General features: G+C 44.2%; 9 non-coding genes and 1 pseudogene across 9 annotated transcripts; all 10 read left to right on the top strand.

Moving 5' to 3' along the window:
- The first annotated feature begins 731 nt into the window (after positions 1–731).
- Positions 732–922, top strand: LOC141233841 (U2 spliceosomal RNA). The gene has a single exon (XR_012299869.1). It is a non-coding gene; the product is annotated as a U2 spliceosomal RNA (small nuclear RNA).
- A 1115-nt stretch (positions 923–2037) lies between these two features.
- Positions 2038–2228, top strand: LOC141234041 (U2 spliceosomal RNA). The gene has a single exon (XR_012300063.1). It is a non-coding gene; the product is annotated as a U2 spliceosomal RNA (small nuclear RNA).
- Positions 2229–3343: 1115 nt separating this feature from the next.
- Positions 3344–3534, top strand: LOC141233840 (U2 spliceosomal RNA). The gene has a single exon (XR_012299868.1). It is a non-coding gene; the product is annotated as a U2 spliceosomal RNA (small nuclear RNA).
- Positions 3535–4652: 1118 nt separating this feature from the next.
- LOC141233839 (U2 spliceosomal RNA) lies at positions 4653–4843 on the top strand. The gene has a single exon (XR_012299867.1). It is a non-coding gene; the product is annotated as a U2 spliceosomal RNA (small nuclear RNA).
- A 1115-nt stretch (positions 4844–5958) lies between these two features.
- On the top strand, positions 5959–6149 carry LOC141233837 (U2 spliceosomal RNA). The gene has a single exon (XR_012299866.1). It is a non-coding gene; the product is annotated as a U2 spliceosomal RNA (small nuclear RNA).
- A 1115-nt stretch (positions 6150–7264) lies between these two features.
- LOC141233836 (U2 spliceosomal RNA) lies at positions 7265–7455 on the top strand. The gene has a single exon (XR_012299865.1). It is a non-coding gene; the product is annotated as a U2 spliceosomal RNA (small nuclear RNA).
- A 6225-nt stretch (positions 7456–13680) lies between these two features.
- LOC141234074 (U2 spliceosomal RNA) lies at positions 13681–13856 on the top strand (annotated as a pseudogene).
- A 1115-nt stretch (positions 13857–14971) lies between these two features.
- On the top strand, positions 14972–15162 carry LOC141233835 (U2 spliceosomal RNA). Its single transcript, XR_012299864.1, has one exon. It is a non-coding gene; the product is annotated as a U2 spliceosomal RNA (small nuclear RNA).
- A 1115-nt stretch (positions 15163–16277) lies between these two features.
- LOC141234057 (U2 spliceosomal RNA) lies at positions 16278–16467 on the top strand. The gene has a single exon (XR_012300078.1). It is a non-coding gene; the product is annotated as a U2 spliceosomal RNA (small nuclear RNA).
- A 1115-nt stretch (positions 16468–17582) lies between these two features.
- LOC141233834 (U2 spliceosomal RNA) lies at positions 17583–17773 on the top strand. The gene has a single exon (XR_012299863.1). It is a non-coding gene; the product is annotated as a U2 spliceosomal RNA (small nuclear RNA).
- Positions 17774–18641: the final 868 nt, after the last annotated feature.

Genomic DNA, 18641 nt, shown 5'->3' with positions numbered 1-18641 from the left:
TCAACAGCAGCCTTTTAAACTCACCTGAGCTAACAGGTATGTGCGCTGGTTACTCTGCTGCGCTTAAAATTTCTTTTTTGGTTTGCTACAATGCCTTTTCTGAAACGTTGTCTCCTTCTGCTGGAACACTGACTTCTTTCATTTAATGCCTGCAGACTATAAAAGAGAACCCAACCCAAAAAGTTTGGTTGATTAGTCTGTGGCATTCTGTTAAACTGTTGCTTATGGCGGTCTCTGTGAGCTTCTCAGCGACATTCAGCCAGCCAGGTATCCTGCCTGCAGTAGATGGAATGTGGCAATGGAACGCTGGCTGCGCGTGTCATAATAGGCTCTGAGCCTTTATATACCTGTGCACAGCAGCAGCCACCTTCAGTCTGCTGCTGGACAGCCAGCAGCAGCAGCAGCAGGAGAGGTATGTAATCAGGAGCCCTCCTGCTAAGGGTAGACAGCTGCTCGTTCCACCCCACCCCCCGCCTTAATTGGTTCTCCTCCCTTCCAACGGTGTTGAGGCGGGTGGGAACAGCAGGGGGTGAAGGTGCTGTGTTTAAAGAGGTGGAGTTATGCAGATCTAAAACGCGTGGATTGCAGCAGCAGCAAGCCGAAAAGTGCAGGCATGTAAGGGATCTAGAGGTTGACAACATGTCTTCTTAACGGGAGTCCAGGAGCTCATCTCCACAAATGGACTTTTCAGGATCCTTGGGTGGCTCCGTAGTTTGAAACCAATTCTGGTTATCGCTTCTCGGCCTTTTGGCTAAGATCAAGTGTAGTATCTGTTCTTATCAGTTTAATATCTGATACGTCCCCTATCTGGGGACCATATATTAAATGGATTTTTAGAACAGGGAGATGGAAAAAGAGCTTGCTCTGTCCACTCCACGCATTGACCTGGTATTGCAGTATCTCCAGGACCGGTGCACCCCTTCTTTAATGCAGTTTCTAAAATCAGAAAGAATTGAATTCAATGTTTTTTGTTCATTTTGCTTGTTTGTCGGATTTTGGGATGGACTCTTTGGCTTTGCTTTTCTTCTCCTCATTGGATTTTTCATGTTCAAAGTTGCAGAAGCCAGATTACAAGCTCATTTTGGTTCAACTTCAGCAACTGTGCATTGCATTGCCATGTAATGTGATGCAATGCTATCTTTCTAGCTCTCCCTTTTTACTTCCTTTTGGATAAACAGACATATTAGGCAAGCATTTTGGAGCTTTCACCTAAATAACTACAGGTGGTGAGATAAGCTGCACAATATAATTGACCTTTCAGTATATTGTTGCACACACACCATCTATTTAGCAAATGCCCTTGTTATCAACAGCAGCCTTTTAAACTCACCTGAGCTAACAGGTATGTGCGCTGGTTACTCTGCTGCGCTTAAAATTTCTTTTTTGGTTTGCTACAATGCCTTTTCTGAAACGTTGTCTCCATCTGCTGGAACACTGACTTCTTTCATTTAATGCCTGCAGACTATAAAAGAGAACCCAACCCAAAAAGTTTGGTTGATTAGTCTGTGGCATTCTGTTAAACTGTTGCTTATGGCGGTCTCTGTGAGCTTCTCAGCGACATTCAGCCAGCCAGGTATCCTGCCTGCAGTAGATGGAATGTGGCAATGGAACGCTGGCTGCGCGTGTCATAATAGGCTCTGAGCCTTTATATACCTGTGCACAGCAGCAGCCACCTTCAGTCTGCTGCTGGACAGCCAGCAGCAGCAGCAGCAGGAGAGGTATGTAATCAGGAGCCCTCCTGCTAAGGGTAGACAGCTGCTCGTTCCACCCCACCCCCCGCCTTAATTGGTTCTCCTCCCTTCCAACGGTGTTGAGGCGGGTGGGAACAGCAGGGGGTGAAGGTGCTGTGTTTAAAGAGGTGGAGTTATGCAGATCTAAAACGCGTGGATTGCAGCAGCAGCAAGCCGAAAAGTGCAGGCATGTAAGGGATCTAGAGGTTGACAACATGTCTTCTTAACGGGAGTCCAGGAGCTCATCTCCACAAATGGACTTTTCAGGATCCTTGGGTGGCTCCGTAGTTTGAAACCAATTCTGGTTATCGCTTCTCGGCCTTTTGGCTAAGATCAAGTGTAGTATCTGTTCTTATCAGTTTAATATCTGATACGTCCCCTATCTGGGGACCATATATTAAATGGATTTTTAGAACAGGGAGATGGAAAAAGAGCTTGCTCTGTCCACTCCACTCATTGACCTGGCATTGCAGTATCTCCAGGACCGGTGCACCCCTTCTTTAATGCAGTTTCTAAAATCAGAAAGAATTGAATTCAATGTTTTTTGTTCATTTTGCTTGTTTGTCGGATTTTGGGATGGACTCTTTGGCTTTGCTTTTCTTCTCCTCATTGGATTTTTCATGTTCAAAGTTGCAGAAGCCAGATTACAAGCTCATTTTGGTTCAACTTCAGCAACTGTGCATTGCATTGCCATGTAATGTGATGCAATGCTATCTTTCTAGCTCTCCCTTTTTACTTCCTTTTGGATAAACAGACATATTAGGCAAGCATTTTGGAGCTTTCACCTAAATAACTACAGGTGGTGAGATAAGCTGCACAATATAATTGACCTTTCAGTATATTGTTGCACACACACCATCTATTTAGCAAATGCCCTTGTTATCAACAGCAGCCTTTTAAACTAACCTGAGCTAACAGGTATGTGCGCTGGTTACTCTGCTGCGCTTAAAATTTCTTTTTTGGTTTGCTACAATGCCTTTTCTGAAACGTTGTCTCCTTCTGCTGGAACACTGACTTCTTTCATTTAATGCCTGCAGACTATAAAAGAGAACCCAACCCAAAAAGTTTGGTTGATTAGTCTGTGGCATTCTGTTAAACTGTTGCTTATGGCGGTCTCTGTGAGCTTCTCAGCGACATTCAGCCAGCCAGGTATCCTGCCTGCAGTAGATGGAATGTGGCAATGGAACGCTGGCTGCGCGTGTCATAATAGGCTCTGAGCCTTTATATACCTGTGCACAGCAGCAGCCACCTTCAGTCTGCTGCTGGACAGCCAGCAGCAGCAGCAGCAGGAGAGGTATGTAATCAGGAGCCCTCCTGCTAAGGGTAGACAGCTGCTCGTTCCACCCCACCCCCCGCCTTAATTGGTTCTCCTCCCTTCCAACGGTGTTGAGGCGGGTGGGAACAGCAGGGGGTGAAGGTGCTGTGTTTAAAGAGGTGGAGTTATGCAGATCTAAAACGCGTGGATTGCAGCAGCAGCAAGCCGAAAAGTGCAGGCATGTAAGGGATCTAGAGGTTGACAACATGTCTTCTTAACGGGAGTCCAGGAGCTCATCTCCACAAATGGACTTTTCAGGATCCTTGGGTGGCTCCGTAGTTTGAAACCAATTCTGGTTATCGCTTCTCGGCCTTTTGGCTAAGATCAAGTGTAGTATCTGTTCTTATCAGTTTAATATCTGATACGTCCCCTATCTGGGGACCATATATTAAATGGATTTTTAGAACAGGGAGATGGAAAAAGAGCTTGCTCTGTCCACTCCACGCATTGACCTGGTATTGCAGTATCTCCAGGACCGGTGCACCCCTTCTTTAATGCAGTTTCTAAAATCAGAAAGAATTGAATTCAATGTTTTTTGTTCATTTTGCTTGTTTGTCGGATTTTGGGATGGACTCTTTGGCTTTGCTTTTCTTCTCCTCATTGGATTTTTCATGTTCAAAGTTGCAGAAGCCAGATTACAAGCTCATTTTGGTTCAACTTCAGCAACTGTGCATTGCATTGCCATGTAATGTGATGCAATGCTATCTTTCTAGCTCTCCCTTTTTACTTCCTTTTGGATAAACAGACATATTAGGCAAGCATTTTGGAGCTTTCACCTAAATAACTACAGGTGGTGAGATAAGCTGCACAATATAATTGACCTTTCAGTATATTGTTGCACACACACCATCTATTTAGCAAATGCCCTTGTTATCAACAGCAGCCTTTTAAACTCACCTGAGCTAACAGGTATGTGCGCTGGTTACTCTGCTGCGCTTAAAATTTCTTTTTTGGTTTGCTACAATGCCTTTTCTGAAACGTTGTCTCCTTCTGCTGGAACACTGACTTCTTTCATTTAATGCCTGCAGACTATAAAAGAGAACCCAACCCAAAAAGTTTGGTTGATTAGTCTGTGGCATTCTGTTAAACTGTTGCTTATGGCGGTCTCTGTGAGCTTCTCAGCGACATTCAGCCAGCCAGGTATCCTGCCTGCAGTAGATGGAATGTGGCAATGGAACGCTGGCTGCGCGTGTCATAATAGGCTCTGAGCCTTTATATACCTGTGCACAGCAGCAGCCACCTTCAGTCTGCTGCTGGACAGCCAGCAGCAGCAGCAGCAGCAGGAGAGGTATGTAATCAGGAGCCCTCCTGCTAAGGGTAGACAGCTGCTCGTTCCACCCCACCCCCCGCCTTAATTGGTTCTCCTCCCTTCCAACGGTGTTGAGGCGGGTGGGAACAGCAGGGGGTGAAGGTGCTGTGTTTAAAGAGGTGGAGTTATGCAGATCTAAAACGCGTGGATTGCAGCAGCAGCAAGCCGAAAAGTGCAGGCATGTAAGGGATCTAGAGGTTGACAACATGTCTTCTTAACGGGAGTCCAGGAGCTCATCTCCACAAATGGACTTTTCAGGATCCTTGGGTGGCTCCGTAGTTTGAAACCAATTCTGGTTATCGCTTCTCGGCCTTTTGGCTAAGATCAAGTGTAGTATCTGTTCTTATCAGTTTAATATCTGATACGTCCCCTATCTGGGGACCATATATTAAATGGATTTTTAGAACAGGGAGATGGAAAAAGAGCTTGCTCTGTCCACTCCACGCATTGACCTGGTATTGCAGTATCTCCAGGACCGGTGCACCCCTTCTTTAGTGCAGTTTCTAAAATCAGAAAGAATTGAATTCAATGTTTTTTGTTCATTTTGCTTGTTTGTCGGATTTTGGGATGGACTCTTTGGCTTTGCTTTTCTTCTCCTCATTGGATTTTTCATGTTCAAAGTTGCAGAAGCCAGATTACAAGCTCATTTTGGTTCAACTTCAGCAACTGTGCATTGCATTGCCATGTAATGTGATGCAATGCTATCTTTCTAGCTCTCCCTTTTTACTTCCTTTTGGATAAACAGACATATTAGGCAAGCATTTTGGAGCTTTCACCTAAATAACTACAGGTGGTGAGATAAGCTGCACAATATAATTGACCTTTCAGTATATTGTTGCACACACACCATCTATTTAGCAAATGCCCTTGTTATCAACAGCAGCCTTTTAAACTCACCTGAGCTAACAGGTATGTGCGCTGGTTACTCTGCTGCGCTTAAAATTTCTTTTTTGGTTTGCTACAATGCCTTTTCTGAAACGTTGTCTCCTTCTGCTGGAACACTGACTTCTTTCATTTAATGCCTGCAGACTATAAAAGAGAACCCAACCCAAAAAGTTTGGTTGATTAGTCTGTGGCATTCTGTTAAACTGTTGCTTATGGCGGTCTCTGTGAGATTCTCAGCGACATTCAGCCAGCCAGGTATCCTGCCTGCAGTAGATGGAATGTGGCAATGGAACGCTGGCTGCGCGTGTCATAATAGGCTCTGAGCCTTTATATACCTGTGCACAGCAGCAGCCACCTTCAGTCTGCTGCTGGACAGCCAGCAGCAGCAGCAGCAGGAGAGGTATGTAATCAGGAGCCCTCCTGCTAAGGGTAGACAGCTGCTCGTTCCACCCCACCCCCCGCCTTAATTGGTTCTCCTCCCTTCCAACGGTGTTGAGGCGGGTGGGAACAGCAGGGGGTGAAGGTGCTGTGTTTAAAGAGGTGGAGTTATGCAGATCTAAAACGCGTGGATTGCAGCAGCAGCAAGCCGAAAAGTGCAGGCATGTAAGGGATCTAGAGGTTGACAACATGTCTTCTTAACGGGAGTCCAGGAGCTCATCTCCACAAATGGACTTTTCAGGATCCTTGGGTGGCTCCGTAGTTTGAAACCAATTCTGGTTATCGCTTCTCGGCCTTTTGGCTAAGATCAAGTGTAGTATCTGTTCTTATCAGTTTAATATCTGATACGTCCCCTATCTGGGGACCATATATTAAATGGATTTTTAGAACAGGGAGATGGAAAAAGAGCTTGCTCTGTCCACTCCACGCATTGACCTGGTATTGCAGTATCTCCAGGACCGGTGCACCCCTTCTTTAATGCAGTTTCTAAAATCAGAAAGAATTGAATTCAATGTTTTTTGTTCATTTTGCTTGTTTGTCGGATTTTGGGATGGACTCTTTGGCTTTGCTTTTCTTCTCCTCATTGGATTTTTCATGTTCAAAGTTGCAGAAGCCAGATTACAAGCTCATTTTGGTTCAACTTCAGCAACTGTGCATTGCATTGCCATGTAATGTGATGCAATGCTATCTTTCTAGCTCTCCCTTTTTACTTCCTTTTGGATAAACAGACATATTAGGCAAGCATTTTGGAGCTTTCACCTAAATAACTACAGGTGGTGAGATAAGCTGCACAATATAATTGACCTTTCAGTATATTGTTGCACACACACCATCTATTTAGCAAATGCCCTTGTTATCAACAGCAGCCTTTTAAACTCACCTGAGCTAACAGGTATGTGCGCTGGTTACTCTGCTGCACTTAAAATTTCTTTTTTGGTTTGCTACAATGCCTTTTCTGAAACGTTGTCTCCTTCTGCTGGAACACTGACTTCTTTCATTTAATGCCTGCAGACTATAAAAGAGAACCCAACCCAAAAAGTTTGGTTGATTAGTTTGTGGCATTCTGTTAAACTGTTGCTTATGGCGGTCTCGGTGAGCTTCTCAGCGACATTCAGCCAGCCAGGTATCCTGCCTGCAGTAGATGGAATGTGGCAATGGAACGCTGGCTGCGCGTGTCATAATAGGCTCTGAGCCTTTATATACCTGTGCACAGCAGCAGCCACCTTCAGTCTGCTGCTGGACAGCCAGCAGCAGCAGCAGCAGGAGAGGTATGTAATCAGGAGCCCTCCTGCTAAGGGTAGACAGCTGCTCGTTCCACCCCACCCCCCGCCTTAATTGGTTCTCCTCCCTTCCAACGGTGTTGAGGCGGGTGGGAACAGCAGGGGGTGAAGGTGCTGTGTTTAAAGAGGTGGAGTTATGCAGATCTAAAACGCGTGGATTGCAGCAGCAGCAAGCCGAAAAGTGCAGGCATGTAAGGGATCTAGAGGTTGACAACATGTCTTCTTAACGGGAGTCCAGGAGCTCATCTCCACAAATGGACTTTTCAGGATCCTTGGGTGGCTCCGTAGTTTGAAACCAATTCTGGTTATCGCTTCTCGGCCTTTTGGCTAAGATCAAGTGTAGTATCTGTTCTTATCAGTTTAATATCTGATACGTCCCCTATCTGGGGACCATATATTAAATGGATTTTTAGAACAGGGAGATGGAAAAAGAGCTTGCTCTGTCCACTCCACGCATTGACCTGGTATTGCAGTATCTCCAGGACCGGTGCACCCCTTCTTTAATGCAGTTTCTAAAATCAGAAAGAATTGAATTCAATGTTTTTTGCTCATTTTGCTTGTTTGTCGGATTTTGGGATGGACTCTTTGGCTTTGCTTTTCTTCTCCTCATTGGATTTTTCATGTTCAAAGTTGCAGAAGCCAGATTACAAGCTCATTTTGGTTCAACTTCAGCAACTGTGCATTGCATTGCCATGTAATGTGATGCAATGCTATCTTTCTAGCTCTCCCTTTTTACTTCCTTTTGGATAAACAGACATATTAGGCAAGCATTTTGGAGCTTTCACCTAAATAACTACAGGTGGTGAGATAAGCTGCACAATATAATTGACCTTTCAGTATATTGTTGCACACACACCATCTATTTAGCAAATGCCCTTGTTATCAACAGCAGCCTTTTAAACTCACCTGAGCTAACAGGTATGTGCGCTGGTTACTCTGCTGCGCTTAAAATTTCTTTTTTGGTTTGCTACAATGCCTTTTCTGAAACGTTGTCTCCTTCTGCTGGAACACTGACTTCTTTCATTTAATGCCTGCAGACTATAAAAGAGAACCCAACCCAAAAAGTTTGGTTGATTAGTCTGTGGCATTCTGTTAAACTGTTGCTTATGGCGGTCTCTGTGAGCTTCTCAGCGACATTCAGCCAGCCAGGTATCCTGCCTGCAGTAGATGGAATGTGGCAATGGAACGCTGGCTGCGCGTGTCATAATAGGCTCTGAGCCTTTATATACCTGTGCACAGCAGCAGCCACCTTCAGTCTGCTGCTGGACAGCCAGCAGCAGCAGGAGAGGTATGTAATCAGGAGCCCTCCTGCTAAGGGTAGACAGCTGCTCGTTCCACCCCACCCCCCGCCTTAATTGGTTCTCCTCCCTTCCAACGGTGTTGAGGCGGGTGGGAACAGCAGGGGGTGAAGGTGCTGTGTTTAAAGAGGTGGAGTTATGCAGATCTAAAACGCGTGGATTGCAGCAGCAGCAAGCCGAAAAGTGCAGGCATGTAAGGGATCTAGAGGTTGACAACATGTCTTCTTAATGGGAGTCCAGGAGCTCATCTCCACAAATGGACTTTTCAGGATCCTTGGGTGGCTCCGTAGTTTGAAACCAATTCTGGTTATCGCTTCTCGGCCTTTTGGCTAAGATACCACATCTTGCCAGAAGGATTCTAAGCCAATCGTGCCCTTGGCCTTGAGGCATCGGCGGTGTAAAAGCCGTCTTAAGCCTCATGCTGCTTTAGGGGGCAGATACGCAAAGAAACCAAGAAGGCGATCGACCCTATCTACCTTTTGAAGATGGCATCAGCAGTAGCGGCCGCAGTGCGCTATGCCAGAGCTGGTGACCTTCGCATCAAGAACTCTTTCAAGATCGAAGTGGACGATGCATCCAAGGAGAAGATGACCTTGAAGTTTTTCGTGAGGAGAGTGCTGCTGGAGATCCTAGGAGTAAAGAGGGAAGACATCCTGGCCCTTCAAGATCGCCCCGGTTCCTTCACTTTGACTCTGGAGTCGGAGTATGCGTGCCAGAACCTCTTCCGCCAGATTCACCTGCACCTTTCAGATGAGGATCTTAAAGGACTCACCTTTGTCATCCTTTACTCCGGTGGAGAGAAGCCGCTCGTGGTTCAGATGAGCAACCCTCATGTTCCCTTAGTTAATATTATTTGCTTTCTTCAAAACTATTTCCCAGAACTGCGGTATTCCCACAAGGTCATGAATGAGGAAAACCTCTGGACGGGAAAGCATAAATTTTTTGTTAAATTTTGTGAAGATCCAAATGGCATTGGTGGTCAGCGTCATCCTCCGTCAAGTTTCCTGATCGGTAGGGAGCGGGGGCGCCTCTTCTACCCGGACATGCCCCTCTTCTGCCGGAAATGCATGTGTTTCGGTCACACTTATGAGAACTGCAAGGAGGAGGTGGCAATCTGTAAGAAGTGCTACAAGCATGGACATGCCACAATGGACTGTACCAATGAGATGGTGTGCAACATCTGCCGGGTCCCAGGTCACTCCTTCCGGGAGTGTCCTTTGAAGAAAAAGGCGGAAACCTATGCTGAAACGCTGGCAAAGCAACCTGCCCGTGTGCCTCCATCTGCTCCCGGGGGGCAGAGGCAACCCTCTGCTGTTCCTGCTCCTGCGGGTGCGTCTACAGCGCGGGGGCAGTCTTCTAGCTCTCCAGTACCTGCTCCACAGACCAAGCCTGCTAGTACATCAGGTGGTACGTCTGCACCTGCTGCACAGAGGAAGCCAACCAACCCTCCTGCTCCTGCTGCTAAGGGGGGTCCCACCGGTGCTCCTGTATCTACTGTGCGAACACAACCCCCTGTAGGCGGGTCCACAAGCACTTCAGTGCCTGCTGCACAGGGAAAACCTGCCAGTTCTCCTATTCCTGCTGCGCATAAGCCCACGTCTATGCAGAAACCTCCAGCTGAGAAACCTGTCCGTCCTGAGAGGAGGGAAGCTTCATCTAAGGACTGGGCTGCTGATTCTGATCCGGGTGATATGGTGGTGGAGGGGAGTCCCTCTGCTGAAATCGGGACATTTAGCTCGGAGGAAGAAGCAATGGAGCTGGAAACTCGTAGGAAAAGGAAAACAGATGATAGGTCTGATGAGAATGTGGCCAGGGAGACTTCCAAGAAGTGTCCATTAAAACCAAGTCTTCTGCAATACAAGCCAATGGCTCCCGCTGCCCCTCCTGAGGAGCCAAGGCCTTCAGACCCTATAAACATTTCTTTTTCGGACTCAGAAGTGCAGAGCCCGTTAACATCGGTGGGCTTTATGTCTGATTCTGACAGTAGTGTGACCTGAACTAACCTATCATGACCTCATCAATTAAAGTAGCCTCGCTCAATGTGAGGAGTATAAGGGGCTCTACAAGAAGGGCTGCTTTGTTTTCCTACCTGTCAACAGTGGACTGTGATGTCTTTTGTTTGCAAGAATGTAACATTGACTTTGATATGAATTATGCAGATTTAAGAAAAGATTGGCCTCATGGGCCCTCTATCTGGTCCGGAGATAATGAAAATCGTTCCTCTGGCATTGGAGTGCTGTTTAGGTCGCATGACTTTAAAATCAACTCTTTTGTGGACATTTCTTCTGGACGTGCTCTTTTCTTAAATATTAGTTTTAAAGGTGTGGACTTTAGACTTTTGAACATTTATGCTTCTCCGGTGAAGGAAGAGAGACATCAGTTGTTTGAAGATGTGCAATATTACCTACCTGGTTCATCGCCTCTGATGTTCTGTGGGGATTTCAATTGTGTCTTGCCTGGTGAAGGGAGAAGCGGGAGTTCCACCGTTCCTAAAAAAGACAAAACAGAGAAACAACTAAAGGATTTGTTAACTGATTTTTTTCTTAGAGACTCCTGGAAAGAGATCCGTAGTAATGATCCCGGTTATACTTGGGAGAACTCTTCTTCTAAATCTCGTATTGATTTTATTTTCATGTCCCAATATGTGAATGTCAAATCTGTTGTCTTAATCCCAAACATTTTTTCAGATCATAAGATGTTGCTATCAGAGTTAGAATTACCTGGGCTTGTCAAGGCAAGAGGAGTTTGGAGGCTAAATACAACATTGTTACAAGATCCTAAGGTAAGAACAGATTTTAAAGCGTTTTTTAATTATTTAAGAACAAAACAACAAAAATTTTTAACTCTGCTAGAATGGTGGGAATACAGCAAGATGAAGATAAAAAGTTTTTTTATCAAGGTCAGCATAGCCAATGCAAGAGAAAAGTCCGCTTGGCATAAAAGGCTTATTACTAAATTGCAGACCTGTTATCAACTAAGAGATGTGGGACTTGAAATGGACGATTTAATTGAAGCAACAAAAAAAGAAATTAAAAAGAGTATAGAGTCGAAGGGTAAGGAAATAATTTATAACTCAAAAATTGAAGTGATGGAGAAAAATGAAAAGTGCTCAAGATTTTTTTTTAAAAAAGTAGTTGCTGCTAAGGAAATGATAACAGAATTAGAGGGTGAAACTACAACTGAAGGTATGCTCAACCAAGCTCACCAGTTTTATCAGCAGCTTTTTAATGAGAAAACTATAGACCAGTCTTTTACTGAAGATGCCCTTAATTCATTAAAAAATAGTCTGAGCCGCGAAGACCAAGAATTGTTATGCACTGAAGTCACCTTGTCGGAAGTAGATGCTGCTATCAAAAGTTTTTCCTATGGGAAAACCCCTGGTTCTGACGGTTTGCCTGTTGAATTTTATCGTGAATTTTGGAATTTTTTAAAACCCGACTTGTTTTTAGTAATCAAAGAAGCTTTTAAGTGTGATATCCTGCCTATATCTTGGAGAAGTGGTCTGGTCTCCCTGATTTTTAAAAAAGGAGCCAAATCCCATCTGGCAAACTGGAGACCAATCACACTGTTGAATGTTGATTACAAGTTGATGTCCAAAATTTTAGTGAACCGTTTTAAAAAAGTTTTATCCAAAGTTATTTATGAAGACCAGGTATGTGGGGTGCCAGGAAGAGGAGTTGCGGAGCATCTCAATACCATCCGCGATGTCATATGGTACCAGCAATCCAGGAAGCAAGACTTAGCAATTTTATCGTTGGATTTTCAAAAGGCTTTTGATCGTGTCTCTCATTGTTTTTTATGGTTGGTTTTAAAAAAAATGGGCTTCCCTGAAATTTTTATCAAGCAAGTGGCACTTTTATATAAGAACTCTTTTAGTAAAATTTTAATCAATGGATTTTTGTCTAATGAAGTGTTTTTGCATTCAGGTGTGAAGCAAGGCTGCCCTTTGTCCCCAGTGCTATTTATATGTGCAATAGAGCCTCTTTTATCTATGCTACGAGAGGATAAAGTGATTAAAGGTGTCCCTATCCCTGGAGGACATGGAAGAGATGTGAAGGTAATGGGCTACATGGATGATATTACTATTTTTTGTTCATCACCTGCCGCTCTCAGGAGAGCTATAAGAACGACCAATTTTTTTTGTGAAGCCTCAGGTTTTAAGTTAAACATTGAGAAATGTGATTGTTTTGTCCGTGGCAATTGGGCGGATGTGTCCATCCCTGATCTCCCGATGCAGTCAGAGAAGATTAAAATTCTGGGCGTGATTTTTGATCGACAGAATGATGGAATGAAGAGCTGGGATGGAGTAAGGGACAAAATACAAAAGAAGATTGACTTTTGGAAATTAAGAAAATTAACAATCGAAGGTAAAGTTTTAATTATTAAGGCCCTTCTGCTTCCTGTCATGTTATATCTCAGTTATGTTTATCCCCCAAGTGACCTTACAGCGAGAAGATTACAGAGAATGCTGTTTGAATTTGTGTGGAACTCTAAGTTCGAAAAGGTGAAGAGAGAAACAATGTACAAGATGCACCACCTTGGTGGTAAGGATGTTCCCAACGTCAAACTGTTTTTATACTCCAAGTTTTTTAGCCTCTGTTTTAAATATATGTTTGCTTCAAGCCCTTGGGCACATTTTTTAAGATATGCAGCTGGCCACATTTTTAGGAGGCGAAAGTGGATATCCATTTCTTTAACAAGCCCAGTGTTGTTATCACCTCCACAACAATATGCCATCCTGGAGAAAGTTATCAGATTATATGGCCTAGATTCTTTTGAGATGGAGACATTGAAGAATGCAAGGAAGCTGCTGCAGCAATTAAAAAAGAAAGAAACTTTGACGCCCATAAGCCATTATTCATATAGCAGAGTCACTAAAATATGGAATTTAACAAATGCACCTTACCTGATGAATCAACATAAAGACTTAGCTTGGATGATTGTGCAGGAATGTTTACCGACTCGTGATTTCCAGTATAAAAGAAGACTGAGCACTATACAAACCTGCCCGAGGCATCAGTGCAATAATGATGAGACTACTATGCACCTTATTTGGAATTGTGATTTTGCACAGCAAGTGTGGAAAGACTGTGGTGAGCTTTTAAAATTTTTATCTGGTCTTAATTTTTTAAGCCATGAAGTGGTTTTATATGGGATTTTACCAAACATGACGAAAGAAAAAGAGAGAGTTTTATGGTGCACTTTGAGTTGTGTTAAAAGTGCTCTATGGAAGACCAGAAACATATTGTTGTTTAAAAGAGACTATATAGAAGTCAAGGATTGTATAAGACTGGCATTAAGTGAAATTTATATGTACTACCTAATGGATATGAAGAAGCTTGGAAAGAAAAGAGCCCTGAGTATATGGAACTATCACCTATGGAAGATGTTATTTTAAAGCTCTGAAGAAAAGATAAAGACTACGATATTTTAAATATAAACGCAAAATCTGTTCTTATCAGTTTAATATCTGATACGTCCCCTATCTGGGGACCATATATTAAATGGATTTTTAGAACAGGGAGATGGAAAAAGAGCTTGCTCTGTCCACTCCACGCATTGACCTGGTATTGCAGTATCTCCAGGACCGGTGCACCCCTTCTTTAATGCAGTTTCTAAAATCAGAAAGAATTGAATTCAATGTTTTTTGTTCATTTTGCTTGTTTGTCGGATTTTGGGATGGACTCTTTGGCTTTGCTTTTCTTCTCCTCATTGGATTTTTCATGTTCAAAGTTGCAGAAGCCAGATTACAAGCTCATTTTGGTTCAACTTCAGCAACTGTGCATTGCATTGCCATGTAATGTGATGCAATGCTATCTTTCTAGCTCTCCCTTTTTACTTCCTTTTGGATAAACAGACATATTAGGCAAGCATTTTGGAGCTTTCACCTAAATAACTACAGGTGGTGAGATAAGCTGCACAATATAATTGACCTTTCAGTATATTGTTGCACACACACCATCTATTTAGCAAATGCCCTTGTTATCAACAGCAGCCTTTTAAACTCACCTGAGCTAACAGGTATGTGCGCTGGTTACTCTGCTGCGCTTAAAATTTCTTTTTTGGTTTGCTACAATGCCTTTTCTGAAACGTTGTCTCCTTCTGCTGGAACACTGACTTCTTTCATTTAATGCCTGCAGACTATAAAAGAGAACCCAACCCAAAAAGTTTGGTTGATTAGTCTGTGGCATTCTGTTAAACTGTTGCTTATGGCGGTCTCTGTGAGCTTCTCAGCGACATTCAGCCAGCCAGGTATCCTGCCTGCAGTAGATGGAATGTGGCAATGGAACGATGGCTGCGCGTGTCATAATAGGCTCTGAGCCTTTATATACCTGTGCACAGCAGCAGCCACCTTCAGTCTGCTGCTGGACAGCCAGCAGCAGCAGCAGCAGGAGAGGTATGTAATCAGGAGCCCTCCTGCTAAGGGTAGACAGCTGCTCGTTCCACCCCACCCCCCGCCTTAATTGGTTCTCCTCCCTTCCAACGGTGTTGAGGCGGGTGGGAACAGCAGGGGGTGAAGGTGCTGTGTTTAAAGAGGTGGAGTTATGCAGATCTAAAACGCGTGGATTGCAGCAGCAGCAAGCCGAAAAGTGCAGGCATGTAAGGGATCTAGAGGTTGACAACATGTCTTCTTAACGGGAGTCCAGGAGCTCAACTCCACAAATGGACTTTTCAGGATCCTTGGGTGGCTCCGTAGTTTGAAACCAATTCTGGTTATCGCTTCTCGGCCTTTTGGCTAAGATCAAGTGTAGTATCTGTTCTTATCAGTTTAATATCTGATACGTCCCCTATCTGGGGACCATATATTAAATGGATTTTTAGAACAGGGAGATGGAAAAAGAGCTTGCTCTGTCCACTCCACGCATTGACCTGGTATTGCAGTATCTCCAGGACCGGTGCACCCCTTCTTTAATGCAGTTTCTAAAATCAGAAAGAATTGAATTCAATGTTTTTTGTTCATTTTGCTTGTTTGTCGGATTTTGGGATGGACTCTTTGGCTTTGCTTTTCTTCTCCTCATTGGATTTTTCATGTTCAAAGTTGCAGAAGCCAGATTACAAGCTCATTTTGGTTCAACTTCAGCAACTGTGCATTGCATTGCCATGTAATGTGATGCAATGCTATCTTTCTAGCTCTCCCTTTTTACTTCCTTTTGGATAAACAGACATATTAGGCAAGCATTTTGGAGCTTTCACCTAAATAACTACAGGTGGTGAGATAAGCTGCACAATATAATTGACCTTTCAGTATATTGTTGCACACACACCATCTATTTAGCAAATGCCCTTGTTATCAACAGCAGCCTTTTAAACTCACCTGAGCTAACAGGTATGTGCGCTGGTTACTCTGCTGCGCTTAAAATTTCTTTTTTGGTTTGCTACAATGCCTTTTCTGAAACGTTGTCTCCTTCTGCTGGAACACTGACTTCTTTCATTTAATGCCTGCAGACTATAAAAGAGAACCCAACCCAAAAAGTTTGGTTGATTAGTCTGTGGCATTCTGTTAAACTGTTGCTTATGGCGGTCTCTGTGAGCTTCTCAGCGACATTCAGCCAGCCAGGTATCCTGCCTGCAGTAGATGGAATGTGGCAATGGAACGCTGGCTGCGCGTGTCATAATAGGCTCTGAGCCTTTATATACCTGTGCACAGCAGCAGCCACCTTCAGTCTGCTGCTGGACAGCCAGCAGCAGCAGCAGCAGGAGAGGTATGTAATCAGGAGCCCTCCTGCTAAGGGTAGACAGCTGCTCGTTCCACCCCACCCCCCGCCTTAATTGGTTCTCCTCCCTTCCAACGGTGTTGAGGCGGGTGGGAACAGCAGGGGGTGAAGGTGCTGTGTTTAAAGAGGTGGAGTTATGCAGATCTAAAACGCGTGGATTGCAGCAGCAGCAAGCCGAAAAGTGCAGGCATGTAAGGGATCTAGAGGTTGACAACATGTCTTCTTAACGGGAGTCCAGGAGCTCATCTCCACAAATGGACTTTTCAGGATCCTTGGGTGGCTCCGTAGTTTGAAACCAATTCTGGTTATCGCTTCTCGGCCTTTTGGCTAAGATCAACTGTAGTATCTGTTCTTATCAGTTTAATATCTGATACGTCCCCTATCTGGGGACCATATATTAATGGATTTTTAGAACAGGGAGATGGAAAAAGAGCTTGCTCTGTCCACTCCACGCATTGACCTGGTATTGCAGTATCTCCAGGACCGGTGCACCCCTTCTTTAATGCAGTTTCTAAAATCAGAAAGAATTGAATTCAATGTTTTTTGTTCATTTTGCTTGTTTGTCGGATTTTGGGATGGACTCTTTGGCTTTGCTTTTCTTCTCCTCATTGGATTTTTCATGTTCAAAGTTGCAGAAGCCAGATTACAAGCTCATTTTGGTTCAACTTCAGCAACTGTGCATTGCATTGCCATGTAATGTGATGCAATGCTATCTTTCTAGCTCTCCCTTTTTACTTCCTTTTGGATAAACAGACATATTAGGCAAGCATTTTGGAGCTTTCACCTAAATAACTACAGGTGGTGAGATAAGCTGCACAATATAATTGACCTTTCAGTATATTGTTGCACACACACCATCTATTCAGCAAATGCCCTTGTTATCAACAGCAGCCTTTTAAACTCACCTGAGCTAACAGGTATGTGCGCTGGTTACTCTGCTGTGCTTAAAATTTCTTTTTTGGTTTGCTACAATGCCTTTTCTGAAACGTTGTCTCCTTCTGCTGGAACACTGACTTCTTTCATTTAATGCCTGCAGACTATAAAAGAGAACCCAACCCAAAAAGTTTGGTTGATTAGTCTGTGGCATTCTGTTAAACTGTTGCTTATGGCGGTCTCTGTGAGCTTCTCAGCGACATTCAGCCAGCCAGGTATTCTGCCTGCAGTAGATGGAATGTGGCAATGGAACGCTGGCTGCGCGTGTCATAATAGGCTCTGAGCCTTTATATACCTGTGCACAGCAGCAGCCACCTTCAGTCTGCTGCTGGACAGCCAGCAGCAGCAGCAGCAGGAGAGGTATGTAATCAGGAGCCCTCCTGCTAAGGGTAGACAGCTGCTCGTTCCACCCCACCCCCCGCCTTAATTGGTTCTCCTCCCTTCCAACGGTGTTGAGGCAGGTGGGAACAGCAGGGGGTGAAGGTGCTGTGTTTAAAGAGGTGGAGTTATGCAGATCTAAAACGCGTGGATTGCAGCAGCAGCAAGCCGAAAAGTGCAGGCATGTAAGGGATCTAGAGGTTGACAACATGTCTTCTTAACGGGAGTCCAGGAGCTCATCTCCACAAATGGACTTTTCAGGATCCTTGGGTGGCTCCGTAGTTTGAAACCAATTCTGGTTATCGCTTCTCGGCCTTTTGGCTAAGATCAAGTGTAGTATCTGTTCTTATCAGTTTAATATCTGATACGTCCCCTATCTGGGGACCATATATTAAATGGATTTTTAGAACAGGGAGATGGAAAAAGAGCTTGCTCTGTCCACTCCACGCATTGACCTGGTATTGCAGTATCTCCAGGACCGGTGCACCCCTTCTTTAATGCAGTTTCTAAAATCAGAAAGAATTGAATTCAATGTTTTTTGTTCATTTTGCTTGTTTGTCGGATTTTGGGATGGACTCTTTGGCTTTGCTTTTCTTCTCCTCATTGGATTTTTCATGTTCAAAGTTGCAGAAGCCAGATTACAAGCTCATTTTGGTTCAACTTCAGTAACTGTGCATTGCATTGCCATGTAATGTGATGCAATGCTATCTTTCTAGCTCTCCCTTTTTACTTCCTTTTGGATAAACAGACATATTAGGCAAGCATTTTGAAGCTTTCACCTAAATAACTACAGGTGGTGAGATAAGCTGCACAATATAATTGACCTTTCAGTATATTGTTGCACACACACCATCTATTTAGCAAATGCCCTTGTTATCAACAGCAGCCTTTTAAACTCACCTGAGCTAACAGGTATGTGCGCTGGTTACTCTGCTGCGCTTAAAATTTATTTTTTGGTTTGCTACAATGCCTTTTCTGAAACGTTGTCTCCTTCTGCTGGAACACTGACTTCTTTCATTTAATGCCTGCAGACTATAAAAGAGAACCCAACCCAAAAAGTTTGGTTGATTAGTCTGTGGCATTCTGTTAAACTGTTGCTTATGGCGGTCTCTGTGAGCTTCTCAGCGACATTCAGCCAGCCAGGTATCCTGCCTGCAGTAGATGGAATGTGGCAATGGAACGCTGGCTGCGCGTGTCATAATAGGCTCTGAGCCTTTATATACCTGTGCACAGCAGCAGCCACCTTCAGTCTGCTGCTGGACAGCCAGCAGCAGCAGCAGCAGGAGAGGTATGTAATCAGGAGCCCTCCTGCTAAGGGTAGACAGCTGCTCGTTCCACCCCACCCCCCGCCTTAATTGGT

This window comes from Phyllobates terribilis, unplaced genomic scaffold (assembly GCF_046119375.1).
Source record: "Phyllobates terribilis strain yellow unplaced genomic scaffold, ASM4611937v1 Scaffold_629__1_contigs__length_933511, whole genome shotgun sequence".
NCBI lineage: Eukaryota > Metazoa > Chordata > Amphibia > Anura > Dendrobatidae > Phyllobates > Phyllobates terribilis.
This window is presented reverse-complemented; position numbering and strand designations above follow the sequence as displayed.